General features: G+C 41.0%; 1 protein-coding gene across 1 annotated transcript in view; it reads right to left on the minus strand.

Moving 5' to 3' along the window:
- The window catches only part of CACNA2D3 (calcium voltage-gated channel auxiliary subunit alpha2delta 3), a 786,579-nt gene that overhangs the window by 210,254 nt on the left and 570,451 nt on the right, over nt 1-5,874 (minus strand). The window lies entirely within an intron of this gene.

Genomic DNA, 5,874 nt, shown 5'->3' on the forward strand with positions numbered 1-5,874 from the left:
TAAGGCTGCTGTCACACATGGCAGGGAGAGAGAGGGGAAGGAGCCCTCTCTCTCTCTTCAGCATTTACCACGTATGGCCAATGCATATATGATGAATGATGTCACTGGGGATCCCTGCTGATCGGATGCTTGCCAGTCTGCAGGGATACCCAGTGACATAATTCACCATATATGGACTGACTGTGCTGTACACTACACGTGTCGTGAAGTAGGCGGGACAGATGAGGAGGAGGGAGGGGATCAAGCTGTCTTGAAGGCTGGCACACGGGGGCGTGCAGATAAGAAGAGAGCTGCTGCGCATGTCCATATATTCGTGGACGCGCAGCAGCTCTCAAGAATCACTGTCAGTCACAGTGAGGAAGATCAGTGGGGAGGATCCCGTCAGACACGTCGGGATGTCTCCTCATTGCGGCGCTTAGCCCCGCCCACCACCTTAAATTAGGTTTTACAGCCTTATTGTGCATTTTGGCTAATTATAGTAAATTACATAATTTACTTATTTAGCCTAAGGAATGCATTAATAAAGAAAAGATAGAACCCCATAGTTCTCCTTTAATAAATAGTATCAATAAACTTTCATCTATAAAAATAAAAACAATCTAATATACCAGGTTTAAGAGTTTTATACACTGAAAAGAACAGAATAAATACATCTTTTCTCATCATTCAAGTTTTCAGTTGTCTCTACGGTAGACCCAAATGTAACCATGCGTTGGTGCCACTTATCCTATTCTTAAGTGTTTCTGTAAATGAACATTTGTTAAGAATTAAAATAGGAATTTTAGTCATGACAAACTACGAAGATTAAAGAGGGAGATTCATCTATGTCCAAAGTGATCTAGTACCAGTGGCATGCTAATGCATTCAATGCCACGTAATAACAAAAGCCTTTCTAAGTATTCTTTGTATATTTTCCACATCTGTAGGGTAAAACGTCTGTTCCCAAATGGGTGCTTCAAGCCAACATAATAATTACAATAATAGTATTGGACTGACGCACACACAAACAGATTAAAATATAATGAAAATGTAGGCTTTGTTAACCTAAAAAACAGCCATTGCATATTTACTATGTCTGATTGTAATAGGTGTATCCTTTTCTGCTGCTTATTTGTGGCTGTCAGACAACCAACCTACCTCTTGATGAAGCTGTCAGATGGCTGGCACACAAGGTGTCAATAAGAATATGAATATGCTGCCAGATTGCCATCAGCCATTGCTGAAGATTCGTAGCATTGTGACGATTATGAGCAAGTGCTGAGCTCTTTCATGCATGTTATGTATAGTCTAAAAGCTTTAGCAACTGAAGTAGAACTTCTGGATTTTGCAATCTTATGCTGGAATCACTGGCAGTACCATCCCGGCTACAGCCACACCTGGAACCCAAGGCTAGATTTGGCCCAAGCTGTGTCCCCTTTTGCGTTACTGAGTCAACCTTGAACTTCTCCCTGTGCTTACAGAGGTTTCCAATAACCATTGCTAAGAGGTTCATAGGTATTGTCATCAGAAGTTCCTTCATGGGCAGGAACTTTATGCAGGAGCACTCAAAGTACATGTACAATGGCATTTTTGCAGTCAGCCCTTTAGAGGAAGGAGTAAGCTAGAGTGTCAGTGTTCACGCTGGAACTTGAATAATAAACTTGTTTATAGCCCAAAGGAGTGTTGCTTTGAATGTGCCAACTTAAGTCTAGAGGAAGGGTGAAAGATGCCAGAGGCACCTGCGACTGGAGGGAGGGGTTGGAGGGCGTGGAGCAGTATACAAACTGTAAGTGAACCAGCCCTGTGGTAGCATGATGTAACCTGATGGTAGACTGACATGTGCATTATAATTATTATACAGGATTTATATAGCACCAACAGTTTGTGTAGTGCTTCACAATATATAAAAGATATTACAGTTCAATGCAAATAAAAAAAAAATGGTAAGGAGAGTCCTGCCTGTGAGAGCTTACAATCACTTTACTGCAAATTAGTTGCATTCCATGTGCCGACAGTTAGATGCAGGTTTTGTGGTACTGGTTATTTCATTGTTTTGTTGTTTAAATATTACAGCATGGATTTGCTAAAGCACATGAACATGTTTGCCTATAACTGGCATTAGTTTTGGTTTACTTTTAAAGGAGAACTATGGGGTAACATTTTTTTTCAATAGTTCTCTTTTTGGTGATATACTGCGTCTCCCCGTGACCCAAAACTCAGCATATAGCGGGCTATTGCCCGCTATATGCTGGGATCGCTGCAGCCGGGATGGATCCCAACAATACTGTCGCAATCCACCCACCTCTAAAGGCAGAGTCAGCTATGCCCGCCCCCACACCCGTCCGTCCCTCCAGTCTTCCCTCACTTACCGATCAATATAGCCGACCTGTGACAGTTTCAGTGTCACACAACGGCTCTAACTATGGGGATGAGTGTAATTCACTCACCCCATAGTTCTCCTTTAATTATCTGTGACAGGATTATAGCTCATCTTGAGAGTTAGGGTTAAAGTTGATGTTAGGTTTAGGTTTGGTTGAGGTTAGATACACAGGTTGAGGTTAAATACTCAGATAAAATACATCTATAGGAACTATTAACCTGTCATGTATTTGTATTTCTCTTCACCTAGTTATGAGATTTACCCAGGTCTGTCAGCTGGCACAGCCCTATCTGGCAGGGCAGGAGATCTGATCTTTTTTTTGCTACAGCTTGTGATTGGATAAGGAGTGGGGAAACAGCACACGGATGCAACATGCTCCTTGCTAGCACATGAGCACTACAGCACAACTGGCTGGCTCCCAGTCCTGTCCTTTCTACTCCCACGGCATTGCTAAAAATACTGCATACACATTTTTAGTGTGTTTTGTTGAATTAGGAACTCAATCCAAATGAATGGGATTTCATAACATACTGTACGTTAAGGCGCAAGATAATGTGCATTAATGCACTGTAAAGATGTGAATGGACGCTAATAGGGGGTGCCCAGTGATGTCAAGTAGAGCTGACCACTCACATTCAAACATACTTGTACAAATATGGCCTTAGTAAAGAAAAAAAAAGAATCAGGTGCTTTCAAGACTGCATTCATGTGCTGTAGTCAGTGAGGAAGCTAGAGATTTTATTTACCCGGGGCAAAGGCTCAGAGCTACTCCCCCTCCCCAAGGGAGAAGTTCTCCATCCACCCGGGGTACATGAACCACCCCCCCCCCACACACACACACATCCCTGGCTGTAGTTGCCTATAAAATAGAAGAAACTGAATAAAAGTGAAAGACTTGTGGTATATTCTAGACTCTTAACACTAAACACTTTCCAGGGACCACTTTTTAAATCAGGCAAAGTCAGTTACTGGACTTCTAATCCTAGTTGGGAAACACTGAAATAATCATAAATTCAGAAAGTAGACTTCATTAATGTTAATCTGGGTTTTACAAAATTCAGTGCAACCCAGTTCAGTAGGCTACTCACTGTGCTTCTGGACTGCAACATCTTATCACATGATTCCTTGTCCATAATCTCCCTGAAATACTCCAGTGTGAGTGGTCAAGGCTGCAGTAAGCTCAAAGACAGGGAGGTGTGCAATCCCCTCTGGTCTGCATTTTAAAAGGCCAAATGTCGAATTCAGGGATATTAAAGAGTATCTAAATTCAAAAATCGTAGTTGTAATGGTTGCATTAGTTTAATTTTTTTCTTCATTTTCACCTGCTTCCAATAAGTGTTGTCACCCTAGGATGTTCTCCTGATTTGGACTACATGCCTTATCTCAATTTCATGGGGGGGGGGAGGATTTGTAGCTTACAGAAGATATCAGAGAAAGCTGATCTAACATAGAGATATCAGTTCAGTCCGCAGGAGGTTACAGAATGTCTAATAGGGTCAACAGGTATTTTTCTGTATTTGCAGAAATTGTATGTAACCTGAAAACAAATGTAGCCACCACATCTAGAGACTGGTAAACTACAATACATTTTTATTCTTGGTTTTAGATATAAAGGAGAACAGCAGAAACTATGGGGAATTAACAGCCAGACTTGTCAGGTGTCCAACAGGAAATCAATGAAGAGAATTGGAACCGCTAAGTAGGTACACAGATTTATCGCCTGATTCAGCTTAAATTTAAAATGTTTCACGTTTGACTGAACTGTAACTTTAATTCACCAGTGGAAAGACTGTATAACTTTATTCTGACAGCAAGCCTATAAAATATTGATTATGGTAATGAGAGACTAGGCAATACCACGAAACAATCTCATTATATGCTCAGTTTCTGAACTCTTTTTGAGCTGCTGAAGTTTTGGGCGTAGAGACGAAGAGAACGTGGACATTGTGTAAGATTTTCGCACTTGGACACACACAGTCTGTGAAACAATGCCAGCTCCAGATGCCTCCAACTATATTTTTCCTTGAACGTTTTCACCCCATAAAATTCTTTTTAATATGATTTCAGAGACCTCTCAGTGGTGAGTATTCCTTGAGGAACAGTTCCAGATATTTGGAGACTGAATTAAGTTAAGGTTTCTGGAGTTTTCTTTACCCATGAAAAACATATTACAGCCAGTAAGAGTGACATTCTCAGCTACAATTATGGCTGCAGAATCACACTTACTCTGTCCAAAAAAGAAAGCAGTGAAACGTACAGGGCATTGCAGGTGATGGTTGACAGCTCTCCAGGTAGTAGGTCATCCACTGAAAAACACAGTAAATGGTTCCCATTCCTGTTTAAGGATCTAATTATTTTAGAACAAGAAAATAGCAGCCAGGGAGAGCATGTTCCACACTCTTTTAGCAAGAAAGCAGCCAGCCAGGGCAGCTGAACCCTCTTCATACGTCATTCATCAGCCAGGCCACACAAGTTTCTTATGCTTTGTCCTAATAAAAGCACAAGTCTGGCCCACTCAAGCTTTTATAAATCACATCTGATGAGAATCTAGCAGGCTCAATGGCTTGCATGCTTCTCATACCTCTCCAGGAGTCCAGTGGTGAAATCTTTATGTTAGTGATGGGCATAGACTACACAAAAAAACTGTGCAAGTCATCCTTTTGAATATACAGCTGTGGTCCTTGCACCTTCCTTTTAGGATGCCACCTCTTCCCTTCTGCCATTCATCTGTCTACACATTACCCTTCCACTCAATTATATCTGTAAAAAATAAGTCAAGGCAACTGGACTTGCTGTATTTTTCTTGAAGACTTGTCACTGGACATCCGACCAGCTTTCTCAATTCAGAATGACTTGTACAAAAAATTATCTGGGAATAATACAAGTGTACAAGTCATTCTGAATTGAGAAAGCTGGTTGGATGTCCAGTGAAATGTCTTCAAGAAAAATACAGCAAGTCCAGTTGCCTTGACTTATTTTTTACAGATATACCATGGCCTGGATGAATGAGAACCTTCACAGACATCTTCCACTCAACTGCATCACCGTTTCTGCCCATGTGATTTCCAGGGCCAATAGGCCCATTCCTGTGCTACTGGAACAGGAACGGTTCAATGACAAAGATTGAGTGGCCTTGCTCTGGCACCCTCAAACTTGCAATCAAACTCAAACTTGCAACCAAAGTCTTTAGGGAAGACAGACATATCCAAGATATACCGGTCTTGCTTAAAGACAAAGTATAGTGTGTATCTAATGAGCACATATGTTGAGTTATTATTTTAATATTTATGATATGGCATTAAATATTGAGATTTTCAGATTAACCATTAGAGGATTTGACTAATGTTGCTTAGTTTGATCTACCTGATTAACAACTTTTAAAATAATATATCAGCCACACAAGGAGCGTGTTGTTTTAACGAGTCAGCCCACTCATGTACATGAAATGGGAATAGTAACTCAGCGGGTAGCAGAGGAGCCTGTTTATTTGACGAGAAAATATGGCTGCCAACATT

The sequence above is a fragment of the Nanorana parkeri genome, unplaced genomic scaffold (assembly GCF_000935625.1).
Source record: "Nanorana parkeri isolate BGI_ZX_2015 unplaced genomic scaffold, ASM93562v1 scaffold189, whole genome shotgun sequence".
NCBI classification, from domain to species: Eukaryota; Metazoa; Chordata; class Amphibia; order Anura; family Dicroglossidae; genus Nanorana; species Nanorana parkeri.